Here is a 21306-nt window from a genome sequence, read left to right on the forward strand (position 1 = left end):
GATAAAATTATTATCGTAAGGTTAAACTAAAGATGAGTTGTTGCTAGTTTAATAAATAATTCAGCATAGTTACTTTTCATATGACTAAAATTAAATTCCATTTTTCTGTAAAGACTGAAACCCACTTTATTTCTGTAACAAAAATTTAAATGGAGCCTGGTGTGGTGGCTCACACCTGCAATCCCCACACTTTGGGAGGCTGAAGGGGAGAAATGCTGGAGCCGAGTTTTCAAGACCAGCCTGGACAACATAGTGAGTTTTTCTCCCTATAAAATTAAAAATTAGCCAGACATGGTGGCGTGTGCCTACAGTCCCAGCTACTTGTGAGGTTGGGGGATCACTTGAGCTGGCTGCAGTAAGCGATGATTGTGCTACTGCACTCCAACCTGGACGACAGAACAAGATACTGTCTCAAAAATAAATAAATAGCCAGGGGCGGTGGCTCACGCCTATAATCCCAGCACTTTAGGAGGCCAAGGTGGGTGGATCACGAGGTCAGGGGTTTGAGACCAGCCTGACCAACATGGCGAAACCCCATCTCTACTAAAAATATAAAAATTAGCCAGGCATGGTGGTGCACGCCTGTAATCCCAGCTACTCAGGAGGCTGAGGCAGGAGAATCACTTGAACCTGCGAGGCAGAGCTTGCAGTGAGCCAAGACTGTGCCACTGCACTCCAGCCTGGGCAACAGAGCAAGACTCTGTCTCCAAAAACAAAAAAAACAAATATTAAAATGGCTGTTTCTAAAAATCTTAACTTTGGAGAAATCAGAGATTATTTTGAAAGATGATCCCTTGAGCCATGTTGGAAAGTATCACAAATTGAGACACTTTATAAAGGATAACCAAAAATTCTGATTGAAGAGGAGAGTTGCCTTACCACATATTAAAACACACTATAAAACTACAGTAAAGTTTAGTACTATTTAAATTTATTTTTCTTATTAGCACAGGATAACACTGAATAAAACATAATGGAGAGCACAAATATAAACCCAAGCGTATTTAAGAATTTAGTACCTAATATGAAAAATAACTACACGAGTGAGAAAAGATGGCTAATTTAATAAATAATGCTAAAACAATAAGCTAGACAGTTTTTAAAATAAAGCTAGATGACTACCTCAATAAATGATGAATTCTAGATGAATCAAATATTTAAATACAAATGCAAACACATATGTGCACATACTCCAAAGAAACACAGATTTAAATTATTTTTTAAATCTTGGGGTAGAAAAGGCCTTTCTGGCTGGGCATGGTGGGCTCATGCCTGTAATCCCCACACTTTGGGAGGCTAAAGTGGGTGGGTCACCTGAGGTCAGGAGTTCAAGACCTGCCTGGCCAACATGGTGAAACCTCGTCTCTACTAAAAATACAAAAAAATTAGCCAGGTGTGGTGGCTACTTGGGAGACTGTGGCAGAAGAATTGCTTCAACCCAGGAGGTGGAGGTTGCAGTGAGCTGAGATTGTGCTACTTCACTCCAGCCTGGACAACAGAGCAAGATTCTATCTCAAAAAAAAAAGAAAAGGTTTTTCTAAGCATGGTATATACAAAACCAGAAATCAGACAGGAAAATGTAATTAAATAAAAATGAAAACTTTGTAGAGAAAGAAGAAAAACAGTATAAGGTTGTTACAATCCAACAATAAGGAAAAAAGTTCAATACCAATTACCAATTACATATATAAAGAGTTAATGTCCTTAATATACAAAAAGGTCTTATAAATCAATAAGGAAAAACCTAAACAGAAAAAAAGGCAATTGGAAAAAGAAAAAGGCCATAAACATACAAAATCTTTTCAACCTTACTAGACCTAAGAAATGTACATTAAATGAATTTTTTTCATCACAAGAGATCAAACTGCCAATCCTGAAAAAACAAGCATAATTAACAATAACATAACTATTTCTCAAATTATTAACTCATAAACAATAACATAATTATTTCTCAAATTATTAACTCTTTGATGGAAGAGAATAGCACAGCCAGCACTAACAGACATAAAATCATCTGCTGATGACTAAATTATGGCATATACATATTATAATTATATAGATCTATATTTATCACTATAAAAAGATATCGAGGGCATTGAGTGAGAAAAAAAGGGGAACAGCATAAATATAACTTATGCATGTCAATACATAAATATCATATATGTATATACATATGCCCACACATGTACATATATACATAAAACAATGTCTAGAAGTTCATAATGTTAGTTTCTTTTTTTTTCTTTTTCCCCGAGACAGAGTCTTGCTCTGTTGCCCACCCAGAATCTCAGCTCACTGCAACCTCCACCTCCCAGTTTCAAGCAATTCTCCTGCATCAGCCTCAGGAGTAGCTGGGATTTCAGGCATGTGCCACCATGCCCAGCTAATTTTTGTATTTTTAGTAGAGACGGGGTTTCACCATGTTGGCCAGGCTGGTCTCAAACTCCTGACCTCAGGTGATTCGCCCACATTGGCCTCCCAAAATGCTGGGATTACAGGTGTGAGCCACTGCGCCCAGCCCATAATGTTGGCATCTAAGAAATGAACCTTTACTTTGACTTTCCTCTTTGTATTTCTCTTTATGATTTAAATTGTTCACATTGAGCATCTTTTAAAAAACATCAATATTATTCAAAAGTAAACTGCTCAAATAAAAAACTGAATACACTAAATTACAAATATAACCAGGTTATATTAAATTCTAACAATACAACTGAAACTGCTGGACTAGAAAATTGACAGAGAAGACATCCTATTACAAAATTCTTAAACAGCTGATAAAGTTAAAATGCTGAGACTTTTTTTTTCTCCTTTTTAAGATAAAGAACCTTATTCTTGTGGTTCTTAAAGACATCAGATTCAGCTATTTAGTCATGTGAACATTTAACTTCCTCAATTTAATTCCCCATGGCAACTCTAGCTAAATAAAGTAACTTGGAGGATTATTCCTTGTTAATTCATAATTTTTGTTTCTCCTTAAAATAAATGGGGTAACATTTGGAAAGAGAAAAAGTAATAAATTAATGCTTTGTTCTATTAAAATATTTTATTTATATTTGTGTCAGATAAGCCAAGGAAAGCAAGACAAACAGTACTTTTAGTTTAACTACAAATGAGCAAAAAAAAAAAAAAAAAACCCACACAAATGAGGAAACCGCTTGCCTGCTTTTGTTAAAAAAAAAAAAATTAAAATGCATTTGACTACAAAGCATAAAGAAAAGTAATAATTTAGCCATAATTATAAAATTAGGAATTTTGTAATAGGATGTCTTCTCTGTCAGTATATTTCAATCCCTGTAGCAGTTAAAATGCCTGGTTTCACTGCCCCAGTGATTAACTGATATGCCAAAATTCTTGTTTATTCTATGTGGTGTCATTAGATTCTCAGTCTGGAAAGCATCAAAATAATATACTTCACAATTTCCAAACTATTTTTAGAAGGCGCTTATGAATTATTTCTTTAAAAACTATGAGAAATTATTAAATCTTCTCTTCTTTTTTTTTTTTTTTAAGTAAAAAGGGGTCTCCCTCTGTTGCCTAGGATGGACTGTGCAGTGGCACAATCATAGTTCACTGCAGACTTAAACTCCTGCATTCAAGCAATCCTCCTGCCTCAGCCTTCCAAGTAGCTGGGACTACGGGCATCCATCACCATCCCCGGCTTAGAAAAATTACTAAATCTTTTTTCAAGCAGATGTTCTTTACTAACACATACTACAACAACCTTATCACCTGCCATCTTCATATTTCTGTGCATTGTTAACATTCTAACAAATCCATTTTAATTAGATGCTAATAGTATTAAAGAGAAGAAAACTATTTTATCCTATCTCAGTAAACAAAGGTAAAGCTAACAGATGAGGTTTATTCCTAACTTTACTGTTAATGATACAAAAAGCACAGTGAAGACTAAGCAGAATTCTTTTGGAGAGCAGAGCTACAACATCTGATATGAAAATTATTGATTGAGACCCAGATGTAATTTTTAGAGAGTCACTTTTCTAACCAATAACCATGCATTAAGATAGTCAAAAAATTGTAAACTGATAAATGTAAAGAGTACTCAGATCAATGTACAAGAAGGGCAGGTGAAGGTAATCAGCCTCTCCCATCTAGCAATAAGTAGACTACTTTATCCACTGAGGATTTAAGTCCAAGTAAATGCTCCTGGCAGAACTTTAGGGATTAAGTCTATGGAATACATCTCAGTCACCTAGCGCAATGGGTAAAAACACCGCAGACCTCTGGAATTTGCGAATGCTCAGGCATCTTCCTCAAATAGTATTCTGCTGCTAGATGAAATATAGATATTGATTTAGAATTTTTGATGTGCTTTTAGCTATATCATCAAATAAAATGAACTGTGAAGTCTACTCTAAGTTTTTTATCTATTATATGTAACCTTTTCTACCTGCTTGCATTTTTAGTAAGAAATATCAATCCCTTATCTGATCTTGAAGGTCTCTAATACAATGGGCTATCATCTCTGCTCTCATTTCTTCTCTCCCTCCTCTTTGTTTACAGAAACATCAATTATTGTGTCCATTTCTATTCCTTCTCTTCACCGATACCTGCCAATCTTCTATCTTCATGCACTGAACTTGTACTCTATAAATGGTCAGTTTGTAAATTCTTTTCCTTATCTTTTTAAAAAGTGGCAAATATGAAGGGGAGAGCAATAGTAATATTTATGTGCAGTGTCCCCTTTCAGAGCTAAGGGGTAGGCAAGGTAGATGGCAGTAAGAGATAATGACAAAAAGACTGAAAAAAGGAACAGCAACACAATAAAGGCAGGACATGCAGGTTCAGAAAATGGCTTTGAAAAGAAGAATAAAGGGCTGATAGCAGAGAGACTAATAAGATAGTTTTCCCTCAAGAAAAATCTTACAAACATTCTTAGGACTCCTCAGGATCACATCCTCCAATAAAAAACACTGAATCAATGCACAGCTACTTTATAATGATGACTTAAATAAAATACCAATGCATTCTTCTCTTAAATCTAACGAGTAAAATACACATGAAAGAAACTAAGTATTAAGCAGACACACATTTATGGTCACACATGACTTCTACCAAGTTCCTCACACCTGGCTTGTGGCAAAAACCTCCACTTCTCCAGCACTGCATATTACATGTTCACAGACTGTGCAAAGTAATCATCATAACCAACCTAAATAAGATGTAAGGAGTTTAAATGACCTCAATCATGTACTTGAAGACCAAAATAAGAATTATTAATGACACCTAGGCTGTTTTAAGATAGCCTTAAGCCTTGATCTTATCTCTAAGAAGAACATAATATTTACCACACAGTTGTTTGATAAATACATTTTAATTATGTCAGGTTCTTAGTAACCTCTGATAAGTCGAAGGTAACTACGAATACTTGGAGCCTCCATACTTCAAAACGCAACTTTCCAAGCTCTTAATATTAACTCACGGTGTTAACCTCTTATATAGAGATAGTAGTCTTTACATAAGAGGTAACACCGTAAGTTAATATAGAGACTTATTTAGAGACTTATAGAGTCTTATATAGACTGCTATATTTACATAAGAGGTAAAGAGTCAAATCATTTAATCAACAAAGTATAATTAACCCCTACAAGAAATGAAGGATGTAAGAATCTCAGGACCGAAAGAGAATTTACAAAGCATCTAATAACTAATACTTTTTTTGTTTTTTGGTGTTTTGTGTGTGTGTTGGTTTTTTGTTTGTTTTTTTGGTTGTTGTTGTTTTTTTTTTATTGAGACAAGGTCTTACTCTGTTGCCCAGGCTGGAGTGCAGTGCCAAATGCCTTGATCTCCCAGGCTCAAGTAATCCTCCCACCTCAGTTCCCTAGTAGTTGGGACTACAGGCAGGCACAACTACACCTGGCTACTTTTTTCTATTCTTTGTAGAGATGGGGTTTTGCCATATGGCCCAGGCTGATCTCAAACTCCTGACCTCAAGTGATCCGCCCGCCTCAGCCTCCCAAAGTTCTACGACTATAGGCATGAGCCACTGTGCCTGGCACTAGTAAGTATTAATATTAACAGTAGTTCTTGACCATTGTCTCACACAATACAAGCTATCAGTAATCTTTCCTAATCAATAGTACTTGGGTGGAGAGGAGTAGTGAAAGAAAATGTGTAAATTTAAAAGAATTTAAAAAATCATGGCCGGGCGCGGTGGCTCACGCCTGTAGTCCCAGCACTTTGGGAGGCCGAGGCAGGCGAATCATGAGGTCAGGAGATCGAGACCATCCTGGCTAACACAGTGAAACCCGTCTCTACTAAAAATACAAAAAATTAGCCGGGCGTGGTGGCAGGCGCCTGTAGTCCCAGCTACTCGGGAGGTTAAGGCAGGAGAATGGCGTGAACCCGGGACGTGCAGCTTGCAGTGAGCCGACATCGCGCCACTGCACTCCAGCCTGGGCAACTGAGCAGGACTCCGTTTCCAAAAAAAAAAAAAAAAAAAATCACTACCACCCTGAGAGCTGTGATCTGCTCTCTGGTTCAGACTCACTAATAACCAGCTACTACTTGGGTTCAACCACCTATACAGTAAAAAGATCTCCTTTAAAACATCCTTGCCAACTGCAGTCCCTCAGCCTCTGACTGAACACTTACTTCTAGAAAAGGGAGGTCAGTACTAAATGAATATTGTACTAAACTCAAAATATGCTATAAATGTAAAAGCCTGATAATGTTTTAAACTGTGTATTTTCATATCTGTTCTAGAGCATCCATAACTGTTTTAGAGTATCCATAGTAACTACATGATACCTGCTAATTTTAAACAACTAGATTTGCTAAAATGATATTATGTGGAACCAAGTTTCTGTCTATACATTATTTTCACTAACTGGTCCTGGTTGTAACCTCTGAAACTAATCCTTCCATTGGAGAGCCCATCTGATATTTAAAGACATACCTCCTAACCTCCCTATCCCCTAATCTTCTCTTTTCTACATTAAATGTCCCAATTCCTTCAACTGATCAGAAGACTGTCTGTGAGTGGTAATGAGAACCTCAATCAGGGTACTGGTGAAAGGATTAGAAATGAGTAGATAAGGCTGGGCATGGTGGCTCACACCTGTAATCCCAGCACTTTGGGAGGCTGAGGCAGGTGGATCACGAGGTCAGGAGTTCAAGACCATACTGGCCAAGCTGGTGAAACCCTGTCTCTACTAAAAATACAAAAATTAGCCGGGCATGGTGGTGGGTGCCTGTAATCCCAGCTACTCAGGAGGCTGAGGCAGAGAACTGCTTGAACCCCGGAGGCAGAGGTTGCAGTGAGCCGAGATTGTGCCACTGTACGACAGCCTGAGCGACAAAGCAAGACTCCATCTTAAAAAAAAAGAAAAGAGTAGATAAAAGTAGCAAGTTGACATGGTAGACCTAGCAACATCATACAAATATATGGATGTGTATATGCCCACATACCAGAGAAGAGACTAAAGTGATATGAGATTTCAGGTCTAATGTCTAGGAGCACAATGGTTCCATTAGCTGAAACAGGGAACCCAAGTAGAGAAGACTAAGGTGAAGATAGGAAATTCAGTTTGAGATACAGTGATTTTGAGGTATGTAATAAGTAAATATGAATGTTATCATGGTGCCTTTAAGAGATGACTGGGTAACTGGGGTTCTGCCCTCATAAATAAATTAATTCACTCATGGATTAATGGATTAACAGGTTATCAGAGGAGTGGAACTGGTGGCTTTACAAGAAGAGAAAGTGAGACTGGAGCTAGTGTGCTTAGCTCCTTCACCATGTGATGCCCTGCACCACTTCAGGACTCTGCAGAGTCCCCACCAGCAAGAAGGCCCTCACCAAATGCAGCTCCTCAACCTTGGACTTTTCAGCTTTCGTTAACTATAAGGAATAAATTCCTTTTTTACATAAATTACCCAGTTTCAGTTATTCTGTTATAAGCAACGAAAGACAGACTACGACAATGGATAAGACCATTTCCAAGACCCATTATATTAGTTACTCTTGCCAAGAAAAAGGTGCATCCATATTACTGAAGCTAGTACTACATGTAATTTAAACACAAAATATCACGTTTATTCATCAACTATTTGAGTGGTTACTCCTACAAGGCACTGAGGGAGATACAATGAGCCATGAAACCCAGTATCTGCCCTCATTAATCTTACATTCTAATAAGCAAAATGGTTATAACTAACCATAAGGCTGAATGTGGTTATATCTCACAATAGAGATATAAAGTATCATAACTATTAAGAGACATATTTTCCCCCTTTCCAATGAGAATATTCACACATGAATAATATCACAGGGTAAAATACAGTCACAACAAGTATTCTTCAAATACAAAGAAGGACTTAACAAAAAACATAAATCTTTCCATTCTGGTTATAAATACAGGAAAACATTAGACCTATTACTTGGGAATTAGTTAAAGTACCCCCAACAATTATGTCTATTGTTAAAGATTAATGCTTGAATTGTATCATCAGTTAAAAGAAGAGCATTGTTTAAAATGTTCACAAACACAATTGTTTTGGTTTACAAATGGAATCACTTGATGTCACTTTTCTTGCACTTCTAATTTTAAATATCATTATAACTGAAAAAATAGAGCTACAAGTTTAGAGCCTTACAAGTCTTAAAACTGAATATTCTCCAGCTGATATAACTGTTCTAGAGTTCTCTATAACTATATATTACAAAGTTTTAAATTATGTCACTTTAGTAGTTTTACAGATAACTGATTTTACAAAGAGTATATTAAAAAGTAATTTAGTAGGAACCTAACTATATTTTACATTCATAACATAATCACACAGAAAAAATAATTCAAATAACTTTGAACACCTATTTTGACTATATATACCTTTAGTGAGATATATTCTAAGAACATAAAATGGCAAAGAAATCTTTACTTGGTAAATCTGTTGCTGGAAGCGGTATCAGTCAGTCTAGTAATTCCAAAACTATTTTATGTGTGTTGTAGGATAGGTTAGATGAGTAAAAATGGTGATATAATTGAGAATCAGAATTCTCTCTTTGGGAAAACAGAGATATAAACAGGAATTGGAAGGAAGTGATGAGAACTCTGCAGTGTTGAATTTGAATTGAAGGTATCCTATGAACTCGATTTCTTAAAAAATGTATATGTTGGCCGGGTACAGTGGCTCACACCTGTAATCCCAGCACTTTGGGAGGCCGAGGCGCGCGGATTACCGGAGGTCCGGAGTTCGAGACCAGCCTGACCAACATGGAGAAACTCTGTCTCTACTAAAAATACAAAACTAGCTGGGTGTGGTGGCACATATCTGTGATCCCAGCTACTCGGGAGGCTGAGGCAGGAGAATCGCTTGAACCCGGGAGGCAGAGGTTGCGGTGAGCCAAGATCCGCCATTGCACTCCAGCCTGGGCAACAAGAGCAAGACACTGTCTCAAAAAAAAAAAAAAAAGTGTATATGTGTGTCCATTTAAAGGGTCTAGAACCAATGACACCCCAGTAGCAAAGAGCATATTCGATACCCAGATCTTCGTTTCTTTTATTTCTTTTTTTTTTTTGAGACGGAGTCTCGCTCTGTCGCCCAGGCTGGAGTGCAGTGGCGCGAACTCGGATCACTGCAAGCTCCGCCTCCCGGGTTTACGCCATTCTCCTGCCTCAGCCTCCCTAGTAACTGGGACTACAGGCGCCCGCCACCACGCCCGGCTCATTTGTTTTTTTATTTTTTAGTAGAGATGGGGTTTCACCATGTTAGCCAGGATGGTCTCGATCTCCTGACCTCATGATCCACCCGCCTCGGCCTCCCAAAGTGCTGGGATTACAGGCATGAGCCACCACGCCCGGCCCAGATCTTGGTTTCTAAGAATCATTTTCCACTAAAATAAACCAGGACTCTGTGGTAAAATGGCTGATTCCATGTATTGAGCAGGAAATTTACAAGGTGAGGCTGGAACATCTTATTGTGCAAATAGGAGTAAGAAAGTGCTCAAACACCAATGTGGACATATCCAAAGTTCATGGGAACCAGCTTGAAGGATCTACTACTGACCAGATTTGAGATAATTTCATCACCAAAAGGAATGATGGTAGCAAATTATAACGCACTGCATAGATTTTGAAAAAAAGGATACTTGGGTACATAGTGATACTAAAATAAAAAAGAGAAAGCTCTTATTTAGAGAAGAGAGCCAGCAAATATATGTAGGAATGACAGAAGTGGGAAATCACTATTTGGCAACCACCAATGCTTTTATCAATGGCTACTAAAATCACTGGATAGGAAAACAAAACCTGCAAAACAGAATATCCACATGACCTCAATTTATCACCCCTACAGATTACTAAATACAAAAGGGAAAACATACTTTCGGAATATAAAAATCTGGCTAAACTAAGTGATCAAACTTAATCACCAATAATGGAATAAACGATCATGTTAATCCTAACATGATTAAATGGAAAGTTCAAAACATCACCCATGTAATAGTAAAAAAAAGAAAAAAGAAAAAAAAAGAAAAACCCACAACTCTTCAATCTGAAACTCATTGTGAGGAAAAAATCAGATAAATCAATTTTGTGAGGCATTCTACCTGAAGACAAAAAAAGAAAGAAATGATAAAGACTGTTCTAGATAAAATAGACATATAAGTACTAAATACAATTAATGTCTTTAATTGGATTCGGTATTTTTGTAATGGTATAATGACATTACTGGGATATTTGGAAAAATCTAATTGTTGAATATGGACTGCATATTAGACAATATTATCATATCAAGGTTAAATTATTTGGATATGCTAATGGCATTATAGTTATGTAAGAGAATGTGCTAGTTCTTAGGAGATGCATGATGAATTATTTGGGGGTAAAGTGTCACGTTGCCACCTTACTTTCAAATAGTTCAGCAAGAAAAAAAGGTGTGTGTGTGTGTGTGTGTGTGTGTGTCTGTGTGTATTTATAGAGAGAGAAACAGCACTTGTCTAACAGCAAGGAATGAGAGCAAAAGAGGCACTATGTTAACAACTAGTGAATCTAGGTAAAAGGATGTACAGGTATTTGTCATACTACCATTTCAATGTTTTTACAGGTTTGAAAGTAAAAAGAAAAAAATAAGGGAAAAAGTAGAAGTTAGGTTGATTTTAGAGCAGCTGATCAGACTTCATAAAGCCTAACTACTCTTCACCCTATTCAATAAGAGCTAAAAGCAAGTTCAAACTTCGAAGAGGTTTGGCTAAAAATAAAGGTAATAATCCTAACAAACAATAAGTAATCACAAACTAATCACCATAAGTTTTCTATCACAGCTGTAAACTACACATAATCTCAGAACTCTGTGAAAGATGTTATGTGCTGGTGTATCTGGGACAATAGTGAATAAGCAAAACTATTTTATATATTTTCTCCAAATCTAAATACCAAATAAATTTTTTTTCTCAAATTGAGTTTTATTAGTTACAAGGTATCCTAAAATTAAAATGGTGTCACAGGAGTCAAGATGATCTTGAACCCAGTATCACTATAATAATAATGATAATAAACACTTAAAATCTGTACCAAGTATTTTATTAACCTATGTATATATATCATTTCATTTAATTCTCACAACAATTCTATAAGGCTGGCACTATTATTATCCTCATCTTATAAATTAAAAAAAAAAAAGGCTTGGAAAAGCTGTATAACTTCTTCAAGGTCATACTGCTAGTATACAGCAAATAGAGACCATGAATCCAGGCAGTCTGACACCAAAGTCTCTTTGCTCTATACACTCTACCACTTTACTAAGAAATGTAAAATTTAAACAATAAACTATAAATCACTACTGTTTGGGTTCAATATCTATCAAAAATTACATGAATGAAGCATTTCAGAGAAAAATCACAAGTATGTATTTTTCCCTAATGCATGTATATTTATGTATGTACCAAATGAATGAAGTTAGAATTTAACCAGATGCCAGTTTACTACCAAATCTCAAGTGAAAATAAAGATGGCATGTAACTGCATTATTCAGTTACCTATTCATATACATGGTTTAATATATTACAGATAGATTCAAAACAGAGACCAACATATTTCCAGATGCTTTCATGTAGAACCCCACCCCTGCTCAGTCGAGAAAAAATGATACCAAAAAAACCTATTTTAGGCATAGTATTACTCAAATATACAAAACTACAACAATGACACAAAAGGGTAAAAATAACTAAGAAATTAACCTTAAACACTGCTACCACAACAAAAAATACTAATAAACAAAGCATGTTTCCCAAACCTGGTCCTCTTTCAATGTTCTCTACCTCGGTAAAGGGTGCAACAATCCTTCCAGTTATATAAGCCAAAAACCTAAGATTAGCCCATGATATCTTCCTCTCCCTCACCTTCCATATCTAATCCATCGCCTAGTTCCACCTCCTGAACACCTCTGGAATCCATCTTACCACCACCACCTTGTCCAAAATACCATCTCTCAATTGGGCCACTCCAACAATCTTCTAACTGGCCTCTCCCCAACCCCACTCTTATCCCCTCTATAATCAGTTCTTCCTCTGTGTAACATCAAGTCCTTTTTTAATAGCATTTACCACAGTTGTAACTTTAAATTTCTTTGACTATTTGATTTATGTCTGCCTCCTCTGTTAGTAAATTCTATGAGGGTAAACACCGTATTTACTCACTACTATACCACTGTGGCCTAGAAGAGTGTCTAGTTAATAAATAAATGCTAAATGATTGAATGCATGTCAAATATTACAATTTTACTTATATATAGTCCAAAAAATAAAAATAAAGTGCTTTATAAGGCTCACCAATTATTCTATATCACAGATTTTCACTTTTTTTTTTTTTTTTTTTTGAGACAGGGTCCTAATTTCTACCTACCAATCCCTAACCACTATTTAAATTCCACATTAGATCTCATCTTCATGAAACATTCCCTAGTTATCTCTCTTCTCACCTTTAACATTCTAAAACACTCCCGTAAAATCTAATACATATTGACTATATTTTCTGCTTCTTGAAGGGAAAGTTTACATCTCATACATTCTGCTAGAGTATAAGCTCCCTAAGAACAGGGACTTTTCTTGTTCACTCTATATCCCCAGCACCTTGAAGAGTGTCTGGTATGAATAGCTGCTCAGTAAGCATGTGTTGATTTAACGCTCTTTATATATTTCAGGATAGAGCACAGATCCTTGCAGCTGTTGTACAGTGGGAAGAGTCGAAAAGAACTGAATTAATTTCCTTAAATTCTTCAAGCTTCAGTTTTTTCATCTGTTAAATGTAAATAATACTCAATAGCTTAGTTGGAATAACTGAGCTAATGCTTTAAAACTATCTATGCAGAGCTGAGGACAAGAGGATACTCTTACAAATAAATGTTTCGGTGATTTTGTGACAATAGTTAAATAGTAAGTAGTCACTAAATTCCTACTAAATGAATAAAATCTCAGGAAAAATATTAACAGATTGAGTAATGGCTACCGTATCATTTTTTTCAATAAAAAATTATATGAGTAAATTTATTCTGAAATATATTTCGCCCCAAATCTTAAGCATGGCTGAAACCATTTCAGCATTTTGTGCATTAATTAGGAATAATCCCAATTTAACATTGTACCAGTATTAATATTTATATTTTACTGACATGTATAGATCATACTTGATAGCTTAAAAAAGAATGATAATCTTAGTATAAGAACCTCTTTAGTGCAATAATTGGAATAGAAAACGAGCTGCAAACTCATTTGAGTTACGTGGTTCCCCAGAAAGCCAGAAAATTTCTGCCTTTTTATAAAACATTAGTGAACAGAATACGATGCTGTTCACCAGAACCATCAAAACATCTAGAAATACTTCATAAACAATCACCATAAATACATTTTTCCAAATACTTGAATCCTATTTTAAAGAAAAAGAGCATTAATTAAATGGCTTTTAATGACTTTTTGCTAAATTATACAATTCTTTAGATGGGCCACTTTTTGACATGTGGTTCTAAAAATTTTATAGCGAATGAACTGGTAATTCAATATAGCCTCAGATTATTGGACTAAATAGAAACTCTTCCTGTTCAAAGAAGAAGCTTTATCAATTTGAAACTCAGAAAATACATAGACTTTACCTTTCAAAGTCTTTCCACTCCCTCTGGGTACTCTTAATGGCTCATAATCTAATTACAAGTCACAAGCAAGCAAGAAGATCATTCCCTTGTCTCTTTCTGCCATCAACTGACACAAAATCATTGCCAAAAACCCACCGGGGACATATGGTCCGAGCAGGAAAACATAAGAAAACTCCTAAGTAATTCGGATATAAAAAGATGTAAGACGAGGTATTCTTCTGTAACTATAGGGTAGCAGTGAGCCCCATGTGGGTAAATAACCAATACAAAACGAAAAGGTAAGCCAAAGAAATCACAAGAAATATAAACTCAATAAGCAGTGATGCTGAGTTGACCGCTGAAGGTTCTCATATATGAATATAGTCATCATATGTAAGAATTTATTCTACACCTCCAACCTCAAAAGCCCTTAGATGTGGGTAGGGTTGGGAGAGTTCACGGTGAGCGGGAACCAAATGAAGTGAATGAACGTTAATATTTAGATGGAAAGGCATTAATATATGCAAGGCAGTGTGTTATGGCTTGAAGCAGTAACAAACACCAAAAAGGGAGAAAGAGGCTAGGAATGAGAACAGAGAGACAGTGGGGATCCAGTTATTATTATTATTATTTCCCTTTTTTTTATTTTTTAAACGAGGAAAAACAGGGCCGACAGAGCACTGGCATGAGGAGGGGTCAAATGGATGCGATAGATCAGGGGAAAGAGTCTTGCCTGCAACATCTAAGAAAACCACAAGGAAAGGAGGAACAGCTGCCCACAGTTAGGCTTACGGTTTATCTCTGGAACCCAGGACAAAGCGAGGAAGAGTTAGAAGACAAATGACACTAGAAAGGAGAGACAAGGAAGGCGCCAAAACCCTCAGAGAACCCAGATGGTTGGCCACAGGGTCTTCACTGAAGGCGGACCCCCGCAAGAAACCCAGTCATTCGGGGACCAGAGACGCTAAGTCCCAAACTTCTCGACTCCTTTAGCCTCAAGCCGATCCCTCACCGAAACAGAAGGACTGGAGAACTGTAAAAATGTGCAGGAGCCACCAACCCGGGAAATGCTCCAGCTCTAGCAGCAGCCGCCACAAAACCAGCCCGCACACACGCAGACGTTCCGACCTCAGCGCCGCAGCTACAGGTACTTTGAGCACCCCGGCCACCGTAGTAAGAGGAACCGCCTCCGCGTCAAATCCAACAGATCAGCCACTTCCGGGATACGAAAGCCTTGCGATTGGCAGTAGCGACAGCAGCGGCGTAAAGGCCTCTGCTATGCTTACTTTATCCATCCCTTTTTCCCACCTGTTCGCCACCCCAAGCCGCTAATCCACCAATGCAGCAAGCGCAGAACCAAGAGAAAGTATCCGTCTGTGAGCATTGTCTCTCTGATAGACAAACCACATTACGGCTGCCATAAATTCCTCTCGAGCACTTGGACTTCAACTACCAGCAGGCCATGCAGCATCACGCCCTTGCCTCTGGCGTAGGAACTGCAAGATCCAGCATGCATTGCGGCCCTCCTTCCCCGCACTCAGGACCAAGATAGAGCCAACCCAAGCCTCACTTTGATTTAAAAAAAAAAAAAAAAAAAAAGCCAGGATGCCTTCTTTTCCTGTTGTGAAGGAACTCTAAGCCAAGCCATTATTAGGACTGTAGGTTATTTATAAAACATCAAGGGATATGTGCACTCATTTTCCATATTCAGATTATTTTCAAGCATTAAAACACAGAACAGCCGGGCGCGGTGGTTCGCGCCTGTAATCCCAACACTTTGGGAGGCCGAGGCGGGTGGATCGCTTGAGGTTGGGAGTTCGAGACCAACCTGGCCAACATGGTGAAAGCCCGTCTCTGTTAAAAAATTAAAAAATTAGCCGGGCGTGGCGGCGGGCGCCTGTAATTCCAGCTACTCGGGAGCCTGAGGCAGGAGAATCGCTTGAACCCGGGAGGCAAAGGTTGCAGTGAGCAGAGATCGCGCCACTGCACTCCAGCCTGGGCGACAGAGCGAGGCTTTGTGGGAAAAAAAAAAAAAAGAAGGAAAAGAAAAAAGAAAGAAAGAAAAAAGGACGGTCCGAAGATGCTTTTTATAACGTGGAAATTTTTGGCCAGGCGCGGCGGCTGACGCCTGTAATCCCAGCATTTTGGGAGGCCGAGGCGGGCGGATCACTTGAGCCCAGGAGTTCCAGACCAGCCTGGCCAACATGGTGAAATCCCGTCTCTACTAAAAATATAAAAAATTAGCCGGGTGCGGTGGCGCGCGCCTGTAGTCCCAACTACTCAGGAGGCTGAGGCGGGAGAATCGCTTGAACTCGGGAGGCGGAGTTTTCAGTGAGCCAAGATTGTGCCTCTGCACTCCAGCCTGGGCGACAGAGCAAGACCCTGTCTCAAAAAAGTAAAAATAAATAAATAAATAAGTGGAAATTTTTATCTTCACTCCTAAATGATGTCAAGAGAAATACTGTTACTGTAAAATGTAATCCTATGCCGTTTTACAGTACCGCAGATTTTGTTGGAGCAAGGACTACCAGACATGCTTCTGAATTACATAGGAAATTATACTAAAAACTAAAAATAAAATATGAAGTCTATGCCACCGGACTATGAAACCACATGGGAATGAAAACCTTCAAGAATGAAGAGTTGAAAAGTTCAAAATTAAACTTGAAATTTTTTCAATTTTGTGATGGATTTGGTGGTTTATTTTTTTATTCTCACAGAAACAGGTAGCTGGATCTATTTATTTTTTATTCATGTACTTGGACAACTAAATAACAAAACAACAAACAAAGGATATGATAAGATCACAAATGGCACACTTATTAGAGTGAGCAAAGTAGTTTTCTTGCATGATTCCATAGCCTGTGGTTTCCTGTTTCGAAATCCCCAAACTCTGTTTTGATTTTTTTTAGGAGAGAGAGCATGCATCTAACAAGCTGTTTAGATGCCTTTTTGTAACTTTCATAAAGACCTGGATTACAAGAATGCATGTATTTTATTTTTGGTATTGTGCATTAACAGGCCATGAGAAACAATGCTTGGATTCTTAAAATAAGTATATAATTATACAAAAGTAAATTGTGTGTATACTACAGACTTGGGTTTTCTGTAGATTTACCACAACAAATTTTAATTGGTTAGAAAAAAAGGAGTAGAGTACCTTTCCTTTTTACAACTTCACACAGAAATCACAGGAGGAAACTATATTCTGCAACACTGACATGGCATCAGCTGTCATACGAACTGCTTTCCAACTCTAGTGCGTTAAATTATGCAGCGCTAGCAAGTAAATATTTAAAATCTATGATCATGGAAAATAATCTGCTGTTTTCTATGCTCATGCACCAAAACAATATGAATGCAGTGAGAGAGGACATTTCCACTGGAATGATTCAAAGGTAATGTTGATAAACTATAATTAGGTTATCTGATATTCATAGGTGTTTGCCGTAAATAAACACAAAATTGCATCCACTTATTAGTGATGTTATTAAGGAAGCTTTAAAAATATGCTAAATATTTGATACACATATTTCTAAAGTCGTTTCCATGATCAATTGTGTAAATGAACATGAGAGTTTAAAGAGTACATAATTTATGTAATAGACTTTATGTTTTTTGAAGAGATTCTTACAGCTGCAGCACTCAGACAGAACATTCTCTCCTCTAAATGTGTCTTCACATTCCAATTCAGCCAATTGCCAACCATGCAAGAGTTAAAACTGGAGAAGCTGTTCGTTTTAGTTCAACAAAAATAGGATGAGTGCTACTAAGGGCAAGGCTCTCTGTCTGGGCACTATAAGCTGTTTATGAAACATGGATAGTTTTGGAAATTAGTTAAGATTTAAAGGGAAATTAAAAGCATACATGAGCTTTATCAGAATAGAAAACAAAGTAAATATGTATAACACTGACTTTTAATAATCATCACACATTTGGTTAATTGAAACTTGTAATAGCTAATATACCTTCTTAAAGGCAGGATCCGCATCTTAAACATCTGTGCCCCTCCCAGCTCTATGCACAGTACTTTGTGCAGAGTAACTGGCTCTCAATGAGTGTTTGTGGAAGTTCACAGTGATGACTAGGCTGGGTGCAGTAGCTCATGCCTGTAACCTCAGTACTTTGGGAGTCCAAGGCGGGTGGATCACTTGAGATCAGGAGTTCAAGACCAGCCTGGACAACATGGTGAAACCCCGTCTCTACTAAAAATACAAGAAAAATTAGCCAGGCGTGGTGGCGTGCGCCTGTAATCCCAGCTACTCGGGAGACTGAGGCAAGAGAATTGCTTGAACCCGGGAGGCAGAGGTTGCAGTGATCCGAGATTACACCACTACACTCCAGCCTGGGCGACAGAGCATGACTCTGTCTCAAAAAAAAAAAAAAAATTCACAGTGATGACTGAGGCCCCGAAACTGCCTTTTCATGAATACTGCGTAGTTTTAATGTAAGCTGTTTCTAACTCTTGTGCTTTATTTTTTTAATTAGTAATTCAGGTTGTATAATAAAATAACTATTAAAACCAGAATAATTAATCAGAATGTCACATTCAATAATCATGAAAGCAACAATTTATACACACACACACACTGCTTAGTATATGTGTGTGCATACTTGTGTATACGTGTGTGTGTACTTATATATAAAAAACACATTTATAATATATAGGTAACATTTATCTTAAGAGTCAAGCCCTTTCTAAAATGTCATCGTATTCCAGGCATATACTTTGAAAGTATACCAACCATTCTAATAGCATTGATTGTGAGGCAGCTCCAGATTTTTGTTAGGAAACTTTTACTTCTTAACTTCTATCAAGTGTATTTCTTATCCATCTCCTTCCTGGACCAGGAAAAGATGAAGATTCTATTAAATAAATGTATACCATGAATGCTTCATTGGGAATGTTATGTTAAGCGACATTGAACTCAGCCTGGATGGAATGAATACCTTGTAGACTTCTAAAGGCTAAAAAATTATTTTAAAGAACCCGGGAGGCGGAGCTTGCAGTGAGCCGAGATCGCGCCACTGCACTCCAGCCTGGGTGACAGAGTGAGACTCCATCTCAAACAAAAAAAATTAGAAAAAAGAAAACTTGGTGAAAACCTTTCCTCTTTTCCAAGTAATCTTATTTCTATCCCCTCTCTTATATCTTCAACCTCTTTCTCTCTCTCTCAACTATGCTCCCTTTACTTCAACAAACAAACGTGCACAGAATCACCATAATTGTGAAAGCACCTTCAGTGGACTCAGCTTTCCTGCTAAATGCAGTCACTCCCAATGCCCAGGCTAGAGTGCAGTGGTACGATCACAGCTCACTGCAGCCTCGACTTTCCAGGCTCAGGTGATTCTCCCACCTCAGCCTCCTGAGTAGCTGGGACTACAGGTACATGCCACCAAATCCGGCTAACTTTTTGAATTTTTTTGTAGAGATGGGGTTTCGCCACGTTGGCCAGGCTGGTCTCAAACTGCTGGGCTCAAGAGATCCTCCCACCTCAGCCTCCCAAAGTGCTGGGATTACGGGCGTGAGCCACTGCACTCGGTCTGGTCTATTCTATCTTCTCTTTTTCCTTTCATAACCACACTTCATCAAGTGCTACAAAGTAAACCTTAGCCTTGACATGCAGCATGGGATCTCTTCACAGCAGCTAGTATTTACTGAACACCCACACCTATGCTGGAAATATAGACAGAATTCAGTAAGGAGTTTATGGTCCCTCAATACAATGTGATAAATGTTATGCTAAAAGTAAGGAGAAGACTTTAAGAGAATGAAGAAGGTCAGTTACTCTCAAATTGAGTGAGGACCCTAGAGGAGGAAGTTCCCAAGATGATTTAAATGACAAAAATAAGAATTAACTAGCTGTAGAAGAGGGAGGTTCAGCCAGTTTAAGACAACCTGTAAATTCATTATAGCTGGAACATAAGAGTGGGGTGAATAGTATGATATAAGGCTGGAAAGACAAACTGGAGCTATTTCACAAAAAGAGTCTGTAGACCAGGCGTGGTGGCTCACGCCCGTAATCCCAGCACTTTGGGAGGCCAAGGTGGGGGGATCACTTGAGGTCAGGAGTTCGAGACCAGCCTGGCCAACATGGTGAAACCCCATCTCTGCTAAAAATACAAAAATTAGCCAGGTGTGCTGGTGGGCGCTTGGTAATCCCAGCTACTCAGGAGGCTGAGGCAGGAGAATTGCTTGAACCTGGGAGGAGGATGCTGCAGTAAGCCAAGATTGCACCACTGCACTCCAGCCTGGGTGACAGAGGGAGACTCCGCCTCAAAAAAAAAAAAAAAAAAAAAAAAAAGACTATACTATGATACTAAGACTGTATACTTTAACCTAAATATAAAGAGAACCATTTAGGAGTGACATAACTAGATTGCATTTTAGTCTACTATTTGCTGTATGAAGAATGGATTGGGCTGGCAAGACCAATTAGGAGATTGTTTTCATAATTCAGTTTTTTACAATGAGAGATCTGAAATAAAGTACTCTAGGGGCGGAAAGGTATTATATCTTTCCTCCCCGCCATAAGAGTCATGGCCAACACTCCTGTAACAAAAGACAGGTTAACAAAAGAAAAGCATTACAAATTTATTTAATCAAATTTTATGTGACACGGGACCCTTCTGAAATGAAGACCCCAAAACCCAGGGAAAACTGCCCCTTTTTATGCTTAGATTTGATTAAGAGTGGACAGCCATGGAGAAATGCAATTAGACAAAAAGGAAATTATCTAATAGTAATTGAGTGGGGAAACCCAGTAGAGCCTGACTGTTCAGATTCTTCCTGCCCTCTTTGTGTGACATTCTTCCCTCCTGGGTACAGGTCAGGACTCCTTCTGGAATGTGGGTCTTATGATTTACTTTCAGTCGAGGTAGGTCAGAGAATTCCTTTCAGGCCAGCTCTTACACTGAAAGGTGGGGGAAGGTTAGAGTAGTATTTCTAGATTTTATGGCAGACTTTGGGGGAGAGGCGTTCTAGTTCCTATGACCTGCCTTGGGGAAGAGGAATTCTAGGTTCTATGGCCTCCCTTGGGGAGAAAGGCAAACCGGAGAAAGAAGAGCAGGAGAAGGTCAGAAAGAGATTTTGTTTCTGAGCCTTTCCAGTGTTCTTCAAAGTACTCAGCATGCCAAAGTGTCATCGTTTGGGGTGTTATCTTCCAAGCCCCAACAGTAGAGATAAGAGAAGAGTGAAATATTGGCCAGAAATATTAAGAT

General features: G+C 38.1%; 1 protein-coding gene across 11 annotated transcripts in view; it reads right to left on the bottom strand.

The window, feature by feature from the left end:
• Window positions 1–16684, bottom strand: part of ATG4C (autophagy related 4C cysteine peptidase) — an 82570-nt gene extending 65886 nt beyond the window's left edge. Inside the window, exon 1 of one of the 11 annotated variants that reach the window (XR_010110959.1) lies at window positions 15098–15349. The gene's annotated coding sequence lies outside the window, so the exon portion shown is untranslated. Of the gene's footprint in view, window positions 1–14106; window positions 15353–15393 lie in introns of those variants that run through there. The other 10 variants (XM_063600780.1, XM_014345535.4, XM_063600779.1 and 7 more) reach the window with 10 other exon arrangements.
• Window positions 16685–21306: the final 4622 nt, after the last annotated feature.

The sequence above is a fragment of the Pan paniscus genome, chromosome 1 (assembly GCF_029289425.2).
Source record: "Pan paniscus chromosome 1, NHGRI_mPanPan1-v2.0_pri, whole genome shotgun sequence".
NCBI lineage: Eukaryota > Metazoa > Chordata > Mammalia > Primates > Hominidae > Pan > Pan paniscus.